Consider the following 25,382-nt stretch of genomic DNA (forward strand, 5'->3'; position numbering starts at 1 on the left):
CAAAGCATGTCAAAAGGATGACAGAGGGTGCTTGTGCATGTCTGTGGTATGTGTGCTGGCATGTATGGACAGAAGAAAGAGAGAGAGAAAAAAAAAGAGCGAGCGATAGAGGGCATTTGTGAATGCATGTGGTGCTTATTGTTGTCCCCCACCTCACTCCCTCACTCCCTCCCTCCGTCCCTCCCTCCCTTCCCTCACTCCCCTCCCCTCATCCCCCCTTCCTTCCCTCCCTCCCTGACTGAGCGATGGTTTGCATTAACATTGTCTAAAAAGACTACCTCTCCACCGCTCAGTTCCAGCACCTCAACCCTGGTTTTCCTCTCATGATTGTGATGCAGGGCACCTACTCTGACCTGCCCGGGGGTGTGGAGGTCCAGCACTGTCATCTGTGCGATGCGGGCTGGTTCTGTGGGCAGGAGGGTCTGTCCCACCCCCAGGGTCTCTGTGATCCTGGACACTTCTGCACCTCTGGAGCCGACACAGCCTCCCCAGTACGGCATAAACGACGATCGATGGATCCCTACTTACAATACATATACTAGAACTATCCACCCAGAGTGGTGGGAGCATTACTGTGAAGTTCTGACTTGTAACTATAGCTATAGCTATAACTATATCTATCTATTTATCTATATCTATCGATATCATCCTTCCTTTACCTGAATTAACCATTGAGAAAGGAGCAGTTTAACAATATATATTTAACGATATACAGGACAAAGGCCATACCACAAATACACAAGCCTCACTCTTCTCACAGGTAGGTATGCCCTCTGGAGACGTGTGTCCCATGGGCCACTTCTGCCCAGGGGCAACCGTGCACCCCCAGCAGCACCCGTGTCCGGTCGGGACCTGGGGCGATACTCTAGGAGCCCGGGACCCGTCCTCCTGCGCGCCTTGCCCCCCGGGACGGTACTGCAGCAGCACCGGACTCAGCCGGCCGTCGGGGGACTGCCGCCCTGGTACTGATGGAGAGGCTCAAAGGACTGAATGAGCAGTGTCACGGTTTTGAAATGTTTAATCACAGCGTTCTGAATGCGGTGTGTGTGTGTGTGTGATTGTTTTGATCCGTAGGACACTACTGCACAGGAGGGGCGGAGTCCCCTGCCCCCTCTGATGGAGTCACGGGTCACAGGTGTCCTGTTGGACACCGCTGTCCCGCGGGCTCCACAGCACCAGAACCCTGTCCCGATGGGACTCACTCCAACTCTACTGGTAGATCTCCAAATAATGAAGCTCTCTGGTTAAAACTTGTCCCTGTTTTAATCCTCTCTCTCTCTCTCTCATCTTGTTGTCCCTGATTTATTCTGTTCTATTAAACTTATTTTGTGTTCCCCCGTGGGATTTCTCAAAGGCGTTCATTTTGATGTTTACTTATTTGGAATTTAATTTCCTGTTCCCGTTGGGTTGTTTTGCTGGCTCAGCACTTTGTACTGCTGTTTTGTACTAAAAAGCGCCCTTTAAATTAAGTGGGGTCTGTTTTTTAATTGTATGAATGCAACTTTTCTACTCCAGGCGCTGCAGTGTGTACACACTGCCCCCCAGGGACCTACTGTCTGTCTGGGGAAGCACTGCAGCCCTGCCCCGCTGGACATTACTGTCTGGGGGGCAGTGTGGAGGGCATTCTGCCCTGCCCTCCCGGAACCTACAGCCCTCAGCTGGGCCTCAGCCAAGTGGAGCAGTGCCTCATTTGTCCAGCAGGTGACAGTAATGGTCTACACATGTCTTATGTTGAACGTTGATATCAGAGCGAGAGCCCTGACTGTGTGTTTGTTTTCTGTGTGCGTGTGTGTGTGTGTATGTTTATAAGTGTGTGTCTGGGCGTGGGTGTGTGATTTATCCGATTTTTCTGTCTTCGCCTTGTTGTTTGGTCAGTCTATATATCCTGTCTGCTGGTCTAGTTTGTCTTGGTGGCTTGCGTGTCAGTCTGTCTGCCTGGTTGCATGTCTGTCTATGTGTCTTGCAGCACTTGTATCTCTAGTCCGTCTGGTGTGTCCGTTGGTTGCCCATCTGTCTGTATGCCGGTCTGCCTGTCTGTCTGCCTTTCTTTGCCAGCATTAGGAAGCGACAAGGCTGTAGATGTTTCTCTCCTATTTGAACTCTCTTCCTCAGGGAGGTTCTGTGACGACTGGGGTCTGTTTGAGCCCACGGGTCTCTGTGCTGCTGGGTACTACTGCCTCGCAGGTACACTACATAACAATGATCAATTATATATATTTATATACCTGTATATACTGCGCATCAGAGGACCTCTGGGTCCCTGCAAGGGTTCACTCAAGTGTGGAGAAAAGCGCAGCGTCTCAGCACACGGACAAGCATCTCCATTCCCCGCTCGCCGTGTGCGGTGTGTGTGGGAGACGTATCGTCGACACCGCACACGGAGAAGGCTGCCGTGAGTTCCCTCTGACATCGATTTTGTGCCTCAAGGGATAAACTTCCGGAACCCAGATGGAAACTTCAGCATTGGGTTGGGCGGGGCGTGTCCCCTGGGGATGTACTGCCCTGAGGGGACCGGGCGCCCCCTGCCGTGTCCCCGGGGAACCTACTCCCACAGGTTGGTTCCTGGGGCCAGAGCCTGGCGTCAACACTGCCCTGGGCTTAGGGGTCAAGTTCCTGCTTCACTTTTCCTGGCTAACGCTGGGTACACACACAATTTTAGAAAGCATACGAGAAAATACATCTCAAGATAGATTAAGATACATCGAACTGTTTTGGTGGTTTGGGATGACAAATCTGAGCTTTGCTGACCAGAGTGGGGGAAAAGGAAATCAGGCACAGAATTGGGCCAATTATCTTGCAGTGTGTACCCAGCATAAGGATGATCCCGCTCACAGCAGTGGAAGACTTTTGGATAAAAGTGCCGTGTATACGCCTTTAGCTCAGCGATGGGGTAATAGCAGGGGTGAACACAGGTGTAGCTCATGACATTAATTATAGGCACTAGCGTGCCTACAGACCCGTGATTAACTAAATGAGCAACACCTGTTTTTGCCCTCTTACTATTACCCCTCTATGATGATGGCCTAATAGTCCCCAAACGAAATATGTGTACATCCATGTATCCGGGCATGCATCAGCATGTGGGTACTTGCGTGTGTGCGTGCATTTGTACGTGCATGTGGCTGTGTGTGTGTCAGTACATGTGTACATGTGTGTGTATGCATGTGTGACCTTGTATGCATGTTGGCGTGCGTGTATCACCACACAAGTACATGCGTGTGCACGTGTGTGTGGTTCTGTGTGTGCGGCATGTGGCCGAGTGTGTATCAATATACGTGTACATGTGTGTGTGTGTGTGTGTGTGTGTGTCTGTGTGTGCAGGTTTCACCTGACAGAGCGGTCCGGCTGCGTCCCGTGTCCCGGGGGCCAGTACTGCGGAACTGAGGGTCTGACCCGGCCGTCGGGCCCCTGCCGTGAGGGCTTCTTCTGCTCCGGGGGCGACACAACGCACACAGGTAGGGAGGATGAAGGGAAAGAGTGTGTGTGTGTGTGTGTGTGTGTGTGTGTGTGTGTTAATGAAGCCATGGTTGAGCGATGGAGCGAGAAGCAAAGGAGCCATGGGGGGCCGCGCTGTCGACCAGCCGCCGCCAGGGACCTGTGGTTTGATCGGTCTGTATCGCAGTTTCGGGTTTCCTAATGTTAGGAGTGTGAGTGTGTGTGTGTGTGTGTGTGTGTGTGTGTGTGTGTGTGTGTGTGTGCGTGTGTGCGCATTGGTTTGCTCCCAACTCTGATAGACATGTTAAGTCAAGCTAATTGGAGGGCTAGAGTTCCTGCGAAGCATGACTAATGAATGTACGTGGCGAACAACACTGCCTCCTTGCATACACGTAAGCTTATCATTTTGTTCTGCCCCTCCGCCGGTTAGACGGCTAGGAAGATGGAGTTTTTAGTTTTTTTGTGCTTTTGTTCTTTTGTTCTTTTACAAAAGAAAATCAAAGTATGCTGCATGAAAAGTTGATGCAGTACAGTCGACGTTCTTTTGCTTGGTGGAGTTGAAATGACTCGTCAACCTATCGTCAAGGCAACACGGGGGCGATTGCTCTGCAGTTTAAGCCCAGGTCGCTAACTTTCTTAATGACCTTATGAATGTGTCAAAGCCGAATCGGATTCCACTGTACTTCCCAAGTGATCCGGGGTTATTCTCAGGAGTATAAAGGTGTCGAATTCTGGGTTTTGGTCTTCATGCTGTGTTCTGCATGTCAAAAGACAAAGCCAGACAGTCCTCTATTCGTAGAAGGATGGTTCAACAGGAAGTTCAACTATGAGACCAAAACACAAGCCAATAGCTCAGTGTTTTCTGTAGCACTAGAAAGGTGGTATTACACTCTCCAACAGGAGTTACTAGTACACCTCTGAGTATCAGTCTGTACTCTTTAGCACTCTATTATAGGAGTTATTACATCCTTGAGCATCAGTTTGCACTCTTTAGCACTCTCTAACAGGGGTTATTACACCCTTGATTATAAAAATACCCCCTCTAACGCTCTCTAATAGGTGTTAATACAACCCTGAGTATCCAAATTCACTCTCTAACACTCTCTAAGTAAGGGATAATCACCGAGAGTCAGGGCAATAAACACTTTGATGTCCCCAGCTCATGGACGGTTTTCTTTTCGGGCGGTAATGTTCCACGAGTGGGGCATATCAAACTTTTTATTGCCCTGCCTTGAGGTGGATATCCCGTTTATTCTACTTCTTGCTTGCCGATGTAATATAACAATTCAAATACTATAATAATTATGCTTTTTCTTATTGGTATTGCATGCTTATTAAATGTATATACTCTGTTTGAGTTCATCTCCCTCAAAAAGTAGTCCCCTTTAATTACGATCGATTCCTTCGACCAACAAGGTTTATTTTTACAATGGTTCTCATGTTTGAAATTTCTGTGATATAAAAAAATACAAGCGGCGTATTGATCTACCATTTGATGACGCTGTGCTCAGTCAGCAGCAAGTACAAACGACAAGTCAGCAGGCAACCTGCGGGGTTTATGCCCTCCTCCCAGCCAATCAGAATCGAGCATTCTTAAACAAAGCCGAAAAACAGGGGTTATTACATCCTTGCATATTAGAAAGCACTCTTTAGCACTCTCTTACAGGGTTATTGCATCCCTGAGTATAAGAATGCACTCTTTATCACTCTCACACAGGGGTTATTACACTCCTCAGTATCAGAATGCCTCATCATGTTGCCATTGTTAAGTCCTTATCAGCGGTTATGTAAATATTTACTCGGCATACAAGGCATTTTTGTGTATTTTAATTAAAATGCTTGATGCATTTCAAAGGGGGGTGTAGGGGATGAGAGTTTGAATGAATATTTATGTGGCATAATCAGTATGTTATGAATAATCACTTGAGGATGAAAAGCATTGATTCATTTCGGGGGGAATATGTTGAATAGCTGCTTAATTAGAGCACATCACACGCTTACTCACAATAAACACGTTCCCCTCACAGACCCTGTCATCTCCTTTTGCTGTGACATTCAACAAACCTGATCCACCTCCATCTCCCTCTCTCTCTCTCTCCCTCCAGGCACGGAAGGGGACAGGGGACTCTGCCCGCCGGCCCACCACTGTCCCGGGGGCAGTGCTCGCCCCTTGCCCTGTCCCGCTGGGTCCTACACCGGTCTCAGGGGTCAGACCAGCTGCTCCCGCTGCCCAGCTGGTTACTTCTGTCCCGAGAAGACGGGGAACTTCACCTTGTACCCGTGCCCCCCAGGGTACTACTGCCCGGACGGTAACACGCCCCCCCCACCCCCCAGCGCACACAGCCGCACACACTGGGCTCTTAAAGGCCGCGGAAGGTTTTTGCTTTTTAAAGTGTATAGTGCTTGGCCCCTGCTTGCGTGGTGTGATCGTCTAGCTCGGATTTCAACCGCGTACCTCTGGGGTGACGGTGATTAGAGGATCCAGATGGTGTTCCCTTAAAGCTCAAGATGTTTTTGTTTTCTGTCCCTCCAAAATCTCTGTTTAATGTTAAACAATGTGACTGAGGGAACATATGTTTAATCGCTGGATCAGATTGATCCGTATGAACGTTAGTGTGTCGGTTATTTACGAGACGGACGGATCAAAGTATAAACACCATACAAACATTCCTTTTTATTAACGATACAAAATATACCACCCTTATGATTTCAAACCCAGTTGCTAACCAGAACCTCTCTTCTAACGGGGGGGGTTTCCTGGCAGGCACCAGGCATGCCACCCAGTTTCCCTGCCCGCGCGGTTACTACAACCCAGAGTCCATGACCCAGAGCCTGGACAGCTGTCTGCCCTGCCCCCCCGGACACTACTGCGAGAAGGAGAGGCTCACCAAAGTCTCTGGGAAATGCAAGGGGGGTTCGTAGCAGCGTCTCCTCCGCCATTCCGTTTTTTTCTCAAACCCGCCCTTTCGTTCGCCAGATGCTCAAATGTGTTCCACAGTATGGTTTTGGCCCCCTGTGTAACCCTATGCATGCATATTTGGAATGAGTTTTTTCATTCATGTATGAATAAATAAAGAGGTATTATGTGAACCCAAACAAGCATAGGGAACGCCTGTAGGAATACGCAATTTAAGGAACACAGATTAAGAATGATCCTCAGACTCTGGTTTTTCTATTAAGTCATTATCTTGACATTTGCCCTACTTACGCTTTTATCTTAAGTGTTTTTTCCTCACACTGGCTTGTTTTCCTTGTTGACCCCCCCCCGCGGCAGGCTGGTTCTGCGTGTCCGCGGCGTGGAACTCGCAGCCCTTCGACCTGGACAACTACACCAACGCCAACTGCCTGTGCCCTGCCACCTCCACCGGGGGGCGCTGCCAGGCGGGCTTCTACTGCCCATCTGGCAGCACTGAGCCTCTGCCCTGCCCTCCAGGAGCCTTCTGCAACGTCTCTGGTAGAAGGAAACAAACAGTGATCCATCGTCCAATCGCATCACGCCCCCCTTCCAAAAAACAAATCCACCAAGGGAGGATCTATGAATGGATAATGCGTCCTCTGGCACGCGTTCTGATTGCGTCAACCTCAATTGTTGATGATTGTTGATGATTCCATTAATTATTTTGGAGGTGACGCATATTTGATGCTTATTAGTAGTGCAACAAAAAAACACCTTTCAGTTTTTATGTCAAAGCAGAGGATCTATTTGAAGGGCTGTATTGTGTCTTTGAAGCCTCTGCCAGCTACTTACCTAACTGTATTGGCCCCAGGCCTGGCGTTACCCAGGGGCCTCTGTGCCGCGGGGTTCTACTGTGTGGGTGGAGCCATTAAAGCCAAGCCGACTGACGGAGTGACAGGCAGTGTCTGTCCCCCGGGGACCTACTGTGGTGAGGGCTTGCGGTGGGGGCCCCTGAACATCAATTATCAGCTGTGTTATTCAGTATGGTCAAGTTTATAGATTCCAGAAAGCACACTGCAAGAGGGAAAAACTTGTTTGGTTCTCGGTAATTAAAGAGCCCCTGAGATAACTATCTTAAATTATGTACCACACGTACTTTGAAATACTCTTGGAGGTAGAGTTCCAAATTCAACATTTTTAAATACCTTTTTTCTCAAAGAAAAATCACAAGCAGGATTAAAAAAAGTTTGGCTCTCATTTGCCATATGCATCTTGGATGCCAGACACTGTGAAATAGATTAAAAGAAAAAACGTGTTATGCAATGCTGGCATTGATCGAAATTGTCAGACTGGTTTTTTCGAAGAGAAAAGATTAATGCTTCCATCTGGTATCCAATCCATACAAATCAATCTTACAATAGGGTAAATCGTCCTATCATTCGAAAAAGTAACCAAACACGTTCGTCTGCAGTTGAAGGCTCAGGAGAACCAGAGCCCTGTCCGGCCGGTACCTTCTCCCCAGCGCCGGGCCTGGCTAGTGAGGCTGGCTGTCTGCCCTGTAGCGGCGGGCTTTACTGCCGAGAGCCAGGGCTCACCGCTCCCACCGCTCCCTGCAGTCAAGGTGACCTGACCCCATCCGCTGGTTGGCACATGAACTGCAAACCTTGTTTAAAAAACGAAACACTGGGTTTTTTCCACAATTAACAGTTTTCAACTGCATGTGAGTTTTCTCACTTCTTACGTAACTTTGGTTTCTGCTTAACTCATTGCTGGCATTTTATGTTGGCATCATGTTCTTTTGGCATCTATGCTAGACTCCTAGCCATCCCTGGATGGAGGGAGCCCTCTTCTCGGTTTCTTCTCAGTGTTTCTCGTCATGGATTCGGGGACTTTCTTTCCTTGCCCCTTTCGAGGGCTTATGTTTAGAGGGATTATGTTTAGAAGGCTTATGTTTAGTGGGTTTCATATAAAATGTGGAATCTGCGATCCCCTTTTTGCGGCCCTAACTGAGATGAAGGGCCGACTGAATGTGAGTTGATGTGTTCAGGGTTCTGGTGCCCGCCTGGCCAGAGGCAGGCTATGGCCCTCCCCTGCCCCCGGGGTCAGTACTGTCCCCAGGGCAGTGCAGCCCCACAGCCCTGCCCCTCAGGAAACTACCAGGATCTGGAGAAACAGGCCGGCTGTAAAGTCTGTCAGGCAGGTAGGAGCTACCGCTCAGAAGCCTATTTATTATTCATTACATTACTTTATGCTGTTTGGGGTCGCTTATTTTCCACTGAGTAGTTAAATAAATTATATTTCACAAAATATACTTTTTTGCTTTTTGAAGCCAATGTTTGTTTTCATTTATGGAAGCTTTGGAGCTCATGCAAGATAAATTGTCTGCATAAATATCTTGTATTTACTTACTTATTTAGCAGACACTTTTATCCAAAGTGACATACAGTGATTTCAGATCCGTCATTTAGGAGCAGGTAGCGGGTTAGTTACCTTATTGTAGGATGCCGTCAGGTAGGCTCTGGAAATTGGGGATCGAACACAGTACCTTTTGGCCCTTGGAGTCGAACACCCCGGCCATATGACTATTCTTCCCCTGCCCATTGCATGCCTGTTATGTTTTCTCGCATAAACTTAATTGCATCTGCACCATCTCTCTGTCCCAGGCTACTACTGTGACCTGAGCCTGGGCCTGGCCAATGTCTCCATGGTGAGGCCATGCCCTAAAGGACATTACTGTCCAGCAGGAACCTCCTTCTCCACCCAGAACCCCTGTCCTATTGGCTCCTACAACCCCAGGGAGCGCACAGACAGCCCCGCAGGATGTCTGCCCTGCCCCCCTGGTCAGTACTGTCCTACTGTCGGACTGGCCATGCCTGCAGGTAAGACTGAGGATTACACTCTATTCTATTCTATTCTATTCTATTCTAAAATACCCTGCTCTGTTCTTTTCTGTTCCAGTTTTATTCAGATTCCTATGTTTTGTATTTATTTTCTCTAAGTAATGTAATGAGTCCAGTTTGGAGGTTCTTCTAAATTAAGTTAAATTATTATCCTATGTTTGATTTTATTTAAATGTGTTCTAATATCTTTTACAATATGCCTGTGTTTTCCTTGTTTTTTCCAATTCCACTGCATTTAAATGATATTGTGTACAATGATATACTCTTCCAGTCTTCTCTGTGCTATTCCCATCCATTCTATCCTCTCCCCTCCGTTCCCACCGTGAGTTGGTGTGTGAGTCGGTGGCGGTGGCAGCCAGTCAGGGAATATAATTGTGCCTCAGAGTCGATAAGTGGTGCAGCCCATGACGTGCTGCTGTCACATCCCCCTCTGTTCAGGCCCGTGTCTCGCTGGGTTCTGGTGCAGGAAGGGAGCCGTCACAGCCGGTCCCCTGGACGGAACCTCAGGGCACCTGTGTCCCCCTGGTCAATACTGCTACGCAGGTCACTGGCTCCTGCTCCCACTGGAGCACACATGGATCAATACTGTTATGCTATAGAGAAGATTATATTTAGCAGTATAATGAACCCCCACCCCATACATCATTTTTATTGTTATTACTTTTCTTATTTTCTGGCGCATTATTCTGTATAATGGTTGCAATCAATGGAACGACAAATGCAGGCGTACAACATTATATTACAATCATGTAACTTGCATTAGAAACAACACAAAGCAGGTTGAAAATGGAGCAGAGAATTTGTTATTGAGGTTGACTCTCTTCTCCGTTTCGCACCCCAGTGTGCTGTTGAAAAGTGCCCTGTGGAGTGTTCCTCCACTCTTGTTTCACTCTTAACAAGTGCTGTAACACATTGACCCTCCATCAATTAAATATTGAGACCCTCATTAGATTCTGATCCCATTTCTTTTTGCCTCCGTGCCACTGAAAATAAATAAAGAAAGAAAGATGGAGAGACTAGTTCTCCAGCATTACCATTCCATTGGCAACCCCTCTTAGGTCTATCCTTCCACCATCCATTATTAATGCATCACCCGCAGCCCTCTTGTACCCTAGTTTACATAAATCTAAGTGTATGTTGCTGCTTGTGTCTTTGCTCCAGGCACCCCGGCTCCGGTGGCTTGCCCCGCAGGCAGCTGGTCCAACAGCTCGGGAGTGCGTAGCCAAGGCGACTGCAGACCTTGTCCTGCGGGGTACTATTGCAATTCCGCCGGCCTCACCGGACCCACGGGACTCTGCGGCGGCGGGTACAGCAGCGCATAGCATGCACACACAATGCTACAATTAGGGCATTTAGCAGACGCTTTTATCCAAAGCGACTTACATCGGTTAATATACACACCGACGGCAGAGTCAACCATGCAAGGTGACAGCCAGCTCGTCAGGAGCAGTTAGGGTTAAGTGTCTTGCTCAGGGACACATCAACAATCAGCTAGGAGGAGCTGGGGATCGAACTAGCGACCTTTCGGTTACAAGGCAACTGCTCTACCTCCTGAGCTAAGCCGACCCTTATGCTAATAGTGGACGTGGTGAACAGAAACTTTAAGACCGACTGCATGTTGCTCTGCATGTTGTTCTGCATGTTGCGTGCCTTGTAGAGTTTGATCACGTTTACGCTTGCCTTCAAGAATAGTTTCGAGTTATTTTCTAGTAGCTATTTTACAACTCCGCGGACTGTTATAAAAACGTTTATAACATAAATAATGCTCTTGCTATTTACTCCTTGGCCATTTTATCCAAAGCGACTAACAGTGATTTTTTTAAAATTCTTAGTAATTCTTAGTCTCTTATTTGAGACTGACACTAGAATGGCCTCCAAAACCTTAAGGTGTAAAGCCAACCCACCAAGCCAGTCATCCTCATCATCATCATCCTCATCATCCTCCTCATCATCATCACCATCCTCACGCTCGTCCTTGTAGGTATTTCTGCGCTGAGGGAGCCGTCACACCCACTCCTGCAGATGGCGCTACAGGCGGCTCCTGTCCCCTCGGCCATTACTGCCCTGCTGGGGCGGGACGTCCTGTACCCTGCATCCCCGGGACGTACGCGTCCACGACGCACGCCACAGCGTGCCAGCCCTGCAACCAGGGATGGTACTGCCCCTCAGGCTCCCAGCAGCTCTGTCCTGCAGGTCGGTCCATGAACCCCATCCTCAATAAAAAAGCGCAAGCCAAATGCATGCTGGGTAATACAGACACATCATTCACACGCCTTCGTACGTGTCGTGGGTGGCACCTAAGTTATGCGAAAACGTGTTCTGCATGTGTGTGTGTGTCCACACAAGCATAGCATAGGGTATGTCACACTTACTGCATCTCAAACCACACCGACCTCACCGATCCCCCCGCCCGCCCCCTGCCCCCCCCTCCACGTAAGCGCCTCCAAGACTCCCAGACCCAATAAGTGGAGTGACGATGGGTGAATGAAGGGCAACCTGATGGGAGGATGCCTTTTATCTCTAATAACTTCCTGCACTAGTTTATTTATTCATGGCTGTGCACCCTCTCCCCCCCCCCCCCTCCTCCGACAGGCTTTTACTGCCCCGCTGGGTGGGGCCATGACCCGCGGGGCTGTCCCGAAGGCACTTACAGTGGAGAGCCGGGACTCCGGTCCCTCTCTCAGTGCAGGCCGTGCGACGGCGGTCATTACTGCTCGTCCGCGAATAGCAGCCGTGTCAGCGGGCGCTGCCACGGGGGATATTACTGCACCCAGGGGAACACGTCGCCCACCCCTCTCTCCCGGGACCCAGGTGTGCTGTACCGAGCGGGGATGCAACATCCTCTGTGTGCTCTAATTTGCCCCGTGTGAAGTGGATGAAGTGCTTGTGCAGGGAAACAAGGGTTCATTATGGTCTCTCAGTCTAGGCCGGGCATTTTGCAGGGACGTCATTACTGAGTTTATGTGGGGTTTTTTTTTCCCGTTAAGGAGAGGGAGGGCCCTGTCCACCTGGCTTCTACTGCCCAAGAACATCGGTCCAGCCTCTGCCATGTCCGACCGGAACCTTCTCTAACCGCTCCAAACTAGTGGCTCAGGTAGCGACGGGACTTCAACTTTTTCTCAAACTGATTTATTTGTGTTGATGCGTGAAGTGGAAAGCGTTCGTACGCTGACTCGTGTTTACGCACTGCCTCCCGCCTGCGTGTCTGACTCAATCATAATAGAAAATGAATCAAGATCTAGACCTAAGCCGCACACTTAAAGCTATTTCACATTTTGGCCTCTCTCAGTGTCTGTCTTTCTCCGTGTCTGTCTGTCTCTTTATGTCTGTCTGCCTGTCTGTATGTCTCTCTCTATCTATCTATTTAACTTTCTTTCTATTAATCTTCCCTCCCGTTTATCCATCGTGTGTGTGTGTGTGTGTGTGTGTGTGTGTGCTTATGTGTGTGTGTGTGTGTGTTGTTCACCCACGCCCTCTCTCAGGAGGCGTGCCAGCTGTGTCCAGCGGGTCGGTATTGTGACAGAGAGGCTCTTGCGGCGCCTGCCGGGGAGTGCCGGCAGGGCTTCTACTGCGTGTTGGGATCGGAGCGGCCCGATCCTCCCACCAGGGACGCCAGGGGAGGACCCTGCCCCAGAGGTAGGCCCCTCTCCAGCCCCCGGGCGAGCGGCACAGCCGCAAGGAAGATTGATGTGTAGGGATAGTCCTATAGCCAGGAAATGGCTTTGGTAATGGAAAATAAGGGAATGAAAGGAGGCCGGAATTCACTTTAGGGATAACAAGTATGAAAGTCTACTGCCTCCATTGAATTTACTTCCGCAGGATGGTACTCAGAACAGCCTTTCAGTTAACAATGGAAACAAACAGCTGTGCACTTCATGATGGTAATCAAAGGCTGTCCCTTGTGTCTGCTGGCTTTGTGTGTGGGTGTCTGCTGTGTGTGTGTGTGTGTGTGTGTGTGTGTATGTTTTGCACGCGCAATGTTATGTGTGTGTGTGTGAGTATGAGTATATGTGTGTGTGTGTGTGTGCGTGGGTTTCTGCGCGGGTTGTACTTTAATGTAAATGTGTGTTTGTGTGTGTGTGTGTATGTGTGTGTGTGTGCGTTGCACTCGCAATGTTATGTGTCTGTGTGTGTGAGTATGAGCATATGTGTGTGTGTGCGTGGGTGTGTGTGTGTGTGTGCCTTGTGTCTATGCAGTGTTTGTGTCTATGTAACTGCATGCGTTTCCTATGCGTCTCCTAGTCGCCTGCCCCTCTCACCACCGGCTCTGCCTCACCAGGTTATTTTTGTTCCGAGGGCTCTGCGGAGCCTCGGCGGTGTCCGCGGGGAACCATCAGCGAGGAGGAGGGCGGGGCCAGCTGCAGCCCCTGTCCCGACGGGTAACCTCTCCGCTGGGCTGCACGCACTCTGCAAGCTCTGCAACATACACCCTTAATTATACACACTATATATTTATGCAGACCATATGCCCACGCTGAAGCTGAAGTGATGTACTGGGTGTGTAGAGTGAGTTTGCCGAAGGTCACAATCTCAAGTGGATTCAAGAACCTTGACTTTGTGACCCACCTACTTTAGTTTGTCTTCACTTTTTGAATGTGTGTTGTCAATGCTGGGATTCAATTGTATCCCGTTTTGTTTTGTCTGGCCAGGTTTTACTGTCCACACGGTAATGACTCCCTGTCAGAGCGCTACGAGTGTCCTGCGGGACATTACTGCCCGGGGGGTACATGGTCCAGACACCAGTACCCATGCCCGGCCGGCTCCATCAACCCTCGCCCCGGGGCGGCCCGCCCGCAGGAGTGCACTCCCTGCCCGCCAGGTCATACGCCTCACCTTTCACCTTTTATAATACAGTAGGGCAATGGAGACTAATTAGCAGGCCGGGGGCTTAAAGTTTAATCCCCACCCAAGGAGCCTATCCAGGCATGCGGTGGTCGATGAGGACCCTTGGCTCTGATTGGGATTTTTGGCGCGGCTGGGGCACTTGAATACGGCCTGGAGGAGCACACAGCAAGGGATGATTGCCCAAAGTCAATAGATACCCGCGGTGTGGCGGATGTGCAAGGAGACACTGAAATACTTGGCTTAATCCTGCTTTTCTTCCCTCCGGCTGGAAACTAATATCAAGACTGCAATGGGTGTTATTTTGTACCATTCAATCGAACCCTCTTCCTTTTCTCTTCCTTTCTTCTTCCTCATCCCTCTCAACCAGGTTTATTTTGCCGCGCCCCGGGGCAGAGCGCTGCGTCCGACCAGTGCTCTGCCGGGTACTACTGCGTCTCCGGGGCCAGCTCCCCTACACCGGAGGACGGGGCTCTGACGGGCCACAAGTGCCCTGAAGGTCACTACTGCCCCCGGGGCTCCTGGGCCCCTCTGCCTTGTCCGCCGGGACACTACAGCGCCGCCGCCGGGAACACCGGGCTCTCCGACTGCCTGCTCTGCCCCGCCGGTGGGTCGGCTGCACCGGGGGTGCGGAACGTCTGCCATTATCAGAGTCTGAGCAGAGACGCTGTGTTCCACGTGTGTGTCTGACGACGGAGGCGTTGCGCCCTTTATCCCCCTGCAGGCTTCCTGTGCACCAGCAGAGGCCTCTCTTCTCCTTCCAATGGCTGCCCGGCAGGAGCCTACTGTCCCCAGCCCGGGAATGCCAGCCTGCAGCTCCGGCAAATCAGCTGCTCTCCCGGGTACAGGTGTCCACCGGGCAGCGCGAGCCCGTCGCCCTGCCGGCCCGGGACCTACCAGAGCCTGCCAGGGCAGGTAAGAGGAAGGGGTGGTTGGTTGGTTGGTTGGTTTCAGTGTGAGGCACAGGCGCAACCTTGGATGCCTCCCTGATTGCTTGTACAGTGGCAGGAATGGACCTTAGTTCATGAAGCCCAAATCCTAATTAGTTTTATTTTATTTGACGAGCCACTGGAGCAGCTCTTAATAGCTTGCATATGATCTCATCGCTTAATTGAATAAAATGGGAAATGGCCAAGTAGAAAATTACAGCGATGATTAGTTACATAATTCCTCCTCCCTTATGCCTAACCATATATACATTAGTGGAATGTTAACAGCCAGGGCAAAGCTGCTGCTGCTGCCCAGCTCATTTATATCTTTAAGGCCCCCATCATGCAGATTTATATTCTTTAGCTGGGCTCACACTCTCTCACCAATTCAGTCATCCATCCATCTGCGTTCCCTGCAGGCCGAGTGTAGTGTGTGTCCAGCCGGTTCCTACTGTCCCGGGTCGGTGGATGAGGTGACAGGAGACATGTCGGGAACACACACACCTCTGCCGTGTCCCAAAGGACACTACTGCCCACCAGGTGAGTCTGACCAGACTAGATCAGACAGGTGATATACTGTATAACGGCAGATGAATTACATGTCATGGTGCCCTCTGGGAAAAACTCTTGATTTAATCATTCCTCATATATCTCCCATCTCTTTGCATCCAGTCCTAGTAGATAGCACCAGACAGTGTGTTTTATGTGTTGACACCTGCCCTTGTCTGTAGTCGATGCGTGTTCAGCCCGCTACGCCACATGAAAGACAAAAGGGCAGACAACAAGGTTGCAACCATCGTACAAAGCAAACAGATCCGGAGCGTGGGGGACCGTTCGTCTTGCTTTGGACCATCTGTGGACCTGATGGGTGGACATTGGTTCACAGGAGCGCCGTCTGGTGTGGCCTTCCCGTGTCCAGCTGGCAGCTTCAACGTGAGGACGGGGGTGCCCAGCAGGGGGGGCTGTGAGCCTTGCCCCCCAGGGAAGTACTGCAGTTCCGGCGGGCTGGCTGCCCCCACCGGGCTCTGCTCCCCCGGGTGAGCCGGGAGTCCGGCCTCGTAGCGGCACCGCAGGGTTGTCTGCGCACGGCCCCTTTTTGAAATTGCATCCTGCGTCCTCTCTGACACTGTTGTTGCTTTTTATTGGTCTTTCTTGCTTATCGCCTCCTTCGCCTGTGTCTTATCTCTCTCGTTCTCTTTCCTTTGCTGTGTGTGTGCCCTCATTCTCATTTCGATGTCATTATCTCTCTCACTACCTCTCTCTTTCGTGTGCGCTCTCGCTCTCTCTCTCCCCCCCTCTCTCTCCCTCTCTCCCCCTCTCCCTCCCTCCCTCTCTCCCACTCTCTCTCTCTCTCTCCCCCCCTCTCTCTCTCTCTCCCTCTCTCACCCTCTCTCTCTCTCTCTCTCTCTCTCTATCCCTCTCTCCCCCTCTCCCCCTCTCTCTCCCCCCCCCCCCCTCTCTCTGTATCTGTCCCCCTAAGGAGTGCGTTCTCTCCTCAGTTACCTCTGTATCCAGGCGTCTGTGACTCCACAACCGGGCGGCGGCCCAACGGGGGGCCGCTGCTCACGAGGCTCCTACTGCTCGGCGGGGGCCCGAGACATGGCGCCGTGCCCCCCAGGAACGTTCGGCCCCCTGGAAGGTAACATGAAGCTGGGATGCAACGACTCTGCATGTTAGAAGGTTCCCCTCCAATCCCATCAAAGGGGTATCGTTACATGTTTGTCGATTCATACCGCACCACAGACCTGCATAAAGTTTCCCCCTTCCAACAGAAACTATATTTCAGACACGGACTCGTCTTGTTCATGGTCCGTTCCCAGGGGCGACGTCTGTGGCAGCCTGTCAGCCGTGCTGGCCCGGGCACTACTGCGGGGGCATGGGCCTGTCCCGCCCCTCCGGGCCCTGTGATCCCGGCTTCTTCTGCTCGCAGGGATCCACAACCCCAGCGCCCCGGGGTAACACTACAGGGTGCCGGGGTGAGCCAGCAGAAGTATTCTGTAGCGTCAGCTCCCGCTTTGTAATTCATTTCATTCGCAGACTCCACTGATCCCTAATGGACTCCTGCGACTCCTGTGGCTCCGCATCGACAACACAGCCAAGAAACATACAATCAGCTTTTTTTCTTTTGCATTGCTGACAATTTTATTTTTTTCTGTTATATTCCGTTCAGCCGTGCCAGGCACTTCTATCGAACAAATCTCTGAGTGATGGTCGCAGCGGTCTTTTCTTATCGGGATTGAAAGCTAGTGGCCCTGGCCTTTCAGCCCGCGAGCTAATCTAATAAGCAATGACATACAATAAAGGTCCACTGTTTCCGTTACAGGAAATACCACATCTCCTTCCCGTCCCCTGGGCAATGCCACCACGGGTCATCTCCACGGAGACGTCTGTCCAGTTGGCCACTACTGTCCCGACGGGACTGCAGTACCGCACCCCTGTCCCCCAGGTGGGTTATCACTTTTCAGCCCGGTGGTAAGATCCATAGGAGGACTCTCTGCCATATCACCATGGGCACAGATCCCGGGGGGGTTGGGGGGGGATACGTGTACCCACCCAACGTAGATTATTTATATTTCGATGTCATTGAAATATATATTTAATAGAAGCAGGCTCCACTTTTTTTTAATAATTCTCACACATAAATACAACACATCCTAAAGGTTTGTATCCTGCTTAGTGGTGAAACCGTTGCCTACTTTCAGAGAATGCATGGTGCTGCATTTGTGGATGTGTAAAATACGTAAATATGGATAGTGATTGCCTTAAGTGATTTATTATTGTAGCTACTATTAATGGCTGTGTGTCTGCTACAGCAGATCACTTGATGTACGTTGGTGATATTATTGGTGTGTCCCCTCAAGAGAATGCAGTGCTCAGTTATAATGAGATCTGTGTCCTTGCAACATAACATATGTGCTACTGTATCGTCATGAGGAGGCCATATTGCCTTATTTTGTTCAAGGCTTTATTCTATGTACTGTCTAGAGTTGTTCTTCGTAGCCTTTCTAAGGAACTGCAATTTATGAATGAAATCCTCCCGAAGATGCACTGTGCTCTGGCTATATCCGGGACTCAGACCAAAGTTGTAGAACCTAAAAGGAGCACAGGAAAAACATCATCCTTAAAAGCTGGCTAATAACCCCCTAATAGCTAGCTACTTAACAGAGCAAATAAAGCAGTCTGGGAATCTAAACATACCTAACGTTATCTGACATTTAGGTGCACACGTGTGTGTCTGTGTGTGTGTTTCTGAACATGTTTCTATGTGCATACGTAGGTATGTGTGCATGTGTGTGTGATTGATAGAGAGAAAGTGGGGGATGAAGGAGAGTGTGAACAAGCTGTCCTGGTTCATCATGGCTTTCCTCGCTTAACAGGAACCTTCCAGGGCCGGTCTGGGGCTGCGTCTCAGGGCGCCTGTACACCCTGCCCCCCTGGGTCCTACTGCCCCTCCTGGGCTCAGCCCTCCGTCCAGCACCTCTGTCCCCAGGGATGGTTCTGTCCACTGGGCTCATTGTCTGACCATCCTCAAGGTACACACAAACATGCATGCACGTACGCGCACACATGCACGCACATACACACACACACACCCACACACATACACATGTACACATATGTACACACACACGCAAACACACACACAACCACACACATGTACACATACGTACACACAAACACACACACACCACACACATGTACACACACGCACACACGTGTACACAGGCACACACTCTCACACACACACACACACACCAGTACCCACACACACACACACAAGCAATCTCATACATTCACGTATGAATGCGCACACGCACAAACACACAGTCACACACACACAAACAGACACAGTTCATTGGTGCTCAACCGCATTTCAAATCAATGCCATAAACAATGGTAATTTGCAGTAAATGGACTTCTATCAATAAGGTGTTGCAGTACCGTCGGCTGATGGACAACAAAGGCAACTTTGTCGGCTACGGGGTCAGCTGATGTCACATGTCATCATTTTTATCGCAATTGCATCACAGAAACCAGCCAACCAGGAGCTGTTGGTTGTGCTAGCCTGTGTCACAGATTGAGCTGTGGCCCATGAGTGCATGCTTTATTGTTTCATCTGCTAAATCACCCGATATAAATAAATATACAGCCAATAAGAATGAAAGACTGCAGTGAGCAGTGTAAAACCAGAGATTCTGCTGTGACCTAGGTTTATATTTCAGCGTTTGTTTTAATGCCTAATCGTGATACCTTACGTATATATCTTATTTGGTACTTCCAAGGGAAATATATTGTTTGAAATCTGCTTTTTTTGTTTAAACCTTCAACCGTGGAGTAAATACTCTCTTACCGCTCTCTACCCACCGAAGGCGTTTGTCTGATCTTAAACTACAAACCATGGCGAGGTTTATTGCTTCAAAGCGCCTCTCCCACCTCTTCCTAATTTCCCGGCTGCGTCGAGATTCTTTGAAATACTACTTCCTCCATTTCTTCACCCACGACCGTTCGTGGGAGAAGTCGCTATGTTAAACGAAGCATGAAAAGGCAGTCTTCTTCAATCTCCTTTCCACTTTGTCGTCAAAGACGAGCACCTGCTGCCTGTTGTTCTCCCTGGTGCCCTGCAGGGGGAGCTGCCTCTTTCTTATTCCTCGCCCCATTGACGCCCCATTGACCACCCTTCTTATCCATCAACTCCCATAATTGCCTTCTAGTCTACCTCTGTAGGACTATCTATACATGTATAGATACAGGTATTGACTATCATTGTTGATGTACTGTATGTATCTGTCATTATGTCTAGATCGTTATCCCTTTATCTTTCCCTCTATCTGCCTCTCTGTCTGTATGCCTCTCTGTTTGTCTCTCAATCTCAATCACTATATCTCTATCTCTGTCTCTGTCTGTCTCTCTCTCCCTCTCTCTCTGTGTCTCTGTCTCTTCAATCACTTCACTGGGTCTATAATGTTGGGGATAGGTGTGTCTGACACACTGATGTGTGTGTGTGTGTGTGTGTGTGTGTGTGTGTGTGTGTGGTACAGATTGCCAGTGCCCACCGGGCCATGCATGTCCACCTGGAAGTTCTGAGCCGGCGGTCTGCAGCCCTGGAACATTCCAGGCCTCCGCTGGACAGTCAACGTGTGAAGCTTGCCCACCAGGTGACCAGCCCACCCACACACCAGGTTCTGGGCCCAGAGTTCTAGGAAGTTGTTATCCCTATGGTAACGGCTCACTCCAACTGTGCGCTAATTGGTTTTTAGCGAGTAGCCTACGCGTCGTTGAGTTTAACTGTTCGTTAAAATGAACATTGTTGTATATAAAACGTGCCACACACACCGTGGCGTTATCCTACACGTGTCTGAAAGGCTTAAGCCTGTCTCGGAGTGAGGCGTATCCATAAACAGCTGACCAGACAGAGCTCCTCACGTCCACACGTCAACACGTCCAACCGCACAACATAGTGTAGCCTACCCTCTCAGTGTTGGTGTCGGCTCTGCGTTATGTCAAAGTGCCTTTAAAAAGGCACCTTGACATTATGAAAAGAATGGGACCTGACAGTTGGGAATGGGACCAAGCAGTTCATAAACTGTTTGGTGGGAACTGGCAAAAACAATGCAACAACAAAACAACTAGGCTATTTTCTAAATGACGCTAGAGACTCCTATGTCCAAGACCATAGAAGGCATACCAACACAATATGATTTTGAGTCCACTGGCACTTTAACGAGAGATACCAAACCCAGGCTTTTTTGTGAGGGGAATTGACTGGAATTTAAATTGTCTTGTCTAGGTTTCTACTGTATGGAGGGTGCGTGGCTTCCTACTCCATGCCCCCCAGGAAGTGTGAGTCCATTACCTAATCAGACAGCCCCTGGTGACTGCTCCCTCTGCCCCTCCGGCTCCTTCTGCAAAAGCAGCGGTCTGACCCAGTCGTCTGGACCCTGCAGCCCAGGTTTCAATCTCCGATCTCATTATGTTGGGGTGAACAGTGGGAGAAGCTATCATTTTGTTTCGTGTGCTGCAGCCCACTTGGAACTAAAAATAGACGGGGCTGTATTAGCTTAGCTTTTTCTTCAATATCCTTGGCCCCCCATTACTCGGGTACGTAACGTATAAATAGCAACCTAACCTTTTGGTATTTGCAACCTTTTTTTTCTAGGTCATTTCTGTACTCAGGGAGCCAGCGAAGCTTCCCCTGTCTCCCAGCCTTACGGAGATCTGTGTCCAGAGGGTCACTTCTGTCCTGAGGGAAGCGCCTCTCCCAAGCCGTGCCCTGTGGGCAGCTACCTCCACCAGACCGGGGCCTCCTCCCCCACCCACTGTGTCCCCTGTCCCCCCGGGGAGTACTGCCTCGGTGCTGGAGCTCCCCAGCCCACAGGTTGACCGGAGAAACCCAACGTTCATCAGCTATTTCAATCAAACATACACAGAGAGACACACAGTATTTCCTCTCGAAGCCCAAAAGGACACGCAGCAGGGATTTCGGTTCATATTTACAGTCGCACCATAAAACATTTATAGAATCCTAACTTTTTATCCAAGCGAAACACGGCTAGCCTGAATGTACCGGGGATGTGATTCTTTGCCTGCTTCATGTTTGGCTGAAGTCTAATGGGTGTGTAAAACTGGAAACAGCTTTAGACACCTGCCCCGCCACGGACCTGCGCTTTTGGCTGCACACCCGATAAATGTACGAAGTAAATGTGCTGAACCCCTGTCCTGTATCTTCTGGTTGTAGGTGCGTGTTTGGCAGGGTTTTACTGTTTTGGGGGTGCAGACAGCCCAGCGCCCCGTGCCAACCCATCCTTGTTCAGCTGTCTGATCCGGGCGTTGGCAGATAATACCACAGCGCTGGAGTACTTATGGACCCGCAATCGTTTCTGCTTCAACAGCCCTGATGTCTGTGGTAAACACAGTTAAGCTTCCTCAGATAACGCACAATTCACAGAGCGACACCTGTGTTCAGGCAGTTCTTTAGATAAAGCAATGTATAATGAAAAACCCTGTCCTGCAGATTATTCTTTTTACCCTTTAACTTGCCGTGAAACTTTCCCACTTAAAAGAAAATCGAAATAGTTATTTATTAAACACGGTTCGGTCAAGTGTCTTGACTTATTAGATAAAGTAAGATTTGCCTATTGATCGTGGATTAATGTCAGGGGAAGAAGCTAATCCTCTGTTCCTTCTGAACCTGTTTGAGCATGCAGGTCCAGCTGGATGGGGGAATGAGAGCGTGCAGTCAATGAGGTTTTCTGACCTCCTATTCAGCCAGCTGATGCTCTGTCTGAAGGCTCCGGCTCCCGCTTCAATTACACACAAGGGAGACATCTGCCCCAGGGGTCCGTAATCCCAGACTGAGAACCCACATTTATACCTAATAAATACTGAATATGGTATTGATTGCCGTTAGAAACGTAGAAACCATATCACCAGAAGCAGAACTTCAATCAGAATCCAACATATATCCATGCCATATATTCAATTATTAAATATGGGTTTAGGTCTAAAATGCTATTGATTATGACTCCCAATTTATTTACTTACTACACAACCTTGGCAAAACCGTAATCAATATTTACTGACTCATTTGATATACATGCATTGGAATCTCATCCATAGCATTATCCATAATTTACTCAACATAATATTTAATAGCTGCACGATTTCCAGTATTATTCCAATAAACACCCCTTTAATGCGCTGCGTCCTCCTAGGTTTCTACTGTCCGTCAGGGTCTTCCCAGCCGCTGCCCTGTGACGCAGGCTCTTACTGTAACACCACTGGTCTGGCTGCCCCGGGGGGTCTTTGCGGGGCAGGCTACCACTGTACCAGGGGCTCCACGGACCCCCACGCCCTCCTGTGCCCCGCCGGGCACTACTGCCCCCGGGGATGCCCCCAGCCCCTGCCCTGCCCCGTCGGAACCATCAGAGGTACTGAGAGAGGCTTCGGAAGGCATAACCCTCAGGGTGGGTCGAGGCTTGCTGTGGTTATGGCGACGCACTCGCCGTGTGAAGGAAGATGAGAGCGACTGTGTCACATACCGCCTTGCCAAAAGACACATCGGGCAGGATGTAGGTCTCGGCTTGGTCTTTGCGTTTGTTTGTGATGCGCGGGAGATGAATAATTGAGTAGACCCAACACTGAACAGAAGCGCAAGGCATTTCTTTCATTCGATTGTGTATGGACTGCATTTGTTCCATTCTATTCCATCGGCTCTCAGAGGAAGTGGAGTTAAAGCTCCCTGTTCAGAGATGCATGGAAATATATTACTAAAAGGGGCTTTTGTTCTCCCTGCGGCGGCTATAAATAATTACAATTACGAAGTGCTTCAGTGACATAATCAAGTTCATGTTTGCTGATGAGCAACCAAACTCCATTAAATGTAATGTACAAGAGCCTGGTGGTGGAGTGCGTGTGTTGGGGGGGGGGGGGGGGAGAAATTAATCAACCAACGTCTTCATTAAGTTAACTTGGCCTATCTTGTAATTCACATGTCCATTCAATCAACCAAGGAATCGACAAAGAATCGGAGCCCTCCGGTGTTTGAGTCACCGAGCCAATTAGCAGTCGGAGAAACAAACCAGCAGGGAGATTCCTATCGATGGCAATAATTGATTTTGGTGCAATGTACACGTTATGTGCTTACAGATTCCCAGGGTGGATTTACCATGGAGGCTTGCAGGCCGTGTCCACCAGGACTCTACTGTGCCCAACCGGCCCTCACTAAGCCCACTGGGCAGTGTACTGAAGGCCACTACTGCCCTGAAGGACAGACCAGCGGTACACCCAAACAACACGTCTGTCAGCCTGGACACCATTGTGAGAAGGTCAGTCCGGTCTATTTGCCGACCGTCCGCCAAAAACTGAGTCTGTTACCTGTTTTTGGCTGTTGATGTTCTCCTTACAGTGACATCTGCAGGTTTATTTGTTTCGATTTTTGCTCATTTGCCCTACCATCCTTTAAGATAGAAGCACTGTGATTGATGTATTTTTCTTCATTTTTCATTTTGCATCAGGGCAGTGGCAGAGAGACAGCATGTCAGCCAGGCAGCTATCAGCCCAGAGAAGGGCAGGGGAGCTGTGAGACATGCCCTGCTGGCTCCTACTGCCCAGACCAAGGTATTGGACGCATTGCCTAGACATGGATAAGAATAGCCATAGCTCCCGAACAAGATATCAGTAGATGTTGTTGTAGTTGAATTATTCATTCCAAAGGCCAAGATTCACTGTTCAATTTTCTTTCACATTTTGAGGTGTTTTTTCTAAGTGCCATATTTCAATGTTAACCCTTTTTTTATGTAATCCCATCAATACATCAGGGACGGCCCTTCCGGTCGGCTGTGACAGGGGTTATTATTGTATCCGTGGATCGGAAAATCAGCGCTCTTGTCCCGCAGGGACCTACAGCAACCAATCTGGATTGGTTGATGAATCACACTGCCTGCGCTGTGACCCCGGCATGTTCTGTAAAGAAGCAGGTAGAAAAGTATCAACACTTTACTGTTGTTGTTGTCTCATAATCCACTTCTTGCAATCCCCATGAGGTGCAGTCAATAATTGAAATAATACCATACAATTAAATGCTTATATATAAAATAATATAAATAATAAAATTGAGAATAATAATTAACTTGCATGGATAAAAACGTAATAGTAACACAAAATAAAGGATCCATGTTGAAAACTCAATTCAATTTATATAGATGTTTTTTTGAATCAATTTATATTGTATGACTACACCTAAAGGCAGGACGTTCCCGAGCGGCCCCTGTGCGGCGGGCTACCTGTGCACCGGGGGGGCCTCTGAAGCATCGCCGGCCGACCACCTCACTGGGGGCCCCTGCCCGCCCGGCTCCTTCTGTCCCCTGGGCACCACGGCCCCGGAGCCCTGCCCCAAGGGGACCTTCAGGTGCGGACCCTGAAACCAAGAGCCAACCCGTAGATTGAGATTGTAGATTGTGCCCTCATACATTGTAGAATATGGTATGTTTCGTTGTATGCTAATACGTTGGGGGGTTCATTATTGAATTTGTATCATACAAGGAAAGAGGAGCTTCCAACATTGATGCATCAAAGGTTTTATTTTGTTGTTGGACTTAATTTTGCACGCCGTTCATCTCCTGCTCCGCTGCCTGGCAAGCCTGTCACGTTTTGACCTGGGGGGGCTTTGTCTCTTCCATGACAGCGGGCGCGGGGGGCTGGTGAATGCTTCTCAGTGCCGTCTCTGTGATCCGGGCTCCTTCTGTTCTCAGACGGGGCTTTCAGCGGTCTCTGGGCCCTGCCTGCCAGGTACTCCTGGATGCCTGCCAGTCGCGCTGCACTACAGACCATCGCATTGATTAAGTGTCTTCAGAGACACCAAAGCTCCTCCATGGACTTTCG

This window comes from Pollachius pollachius, assembly GCF_949987615.1.
Source record: "Pollachius pollachius genome assembly, chromosome: 3".
NCBI lineage: Eukaryota > Metazoa > Chordata > Actinopteri > Gadiformes > Gadidae > Pollachius > Pollachius pollachius.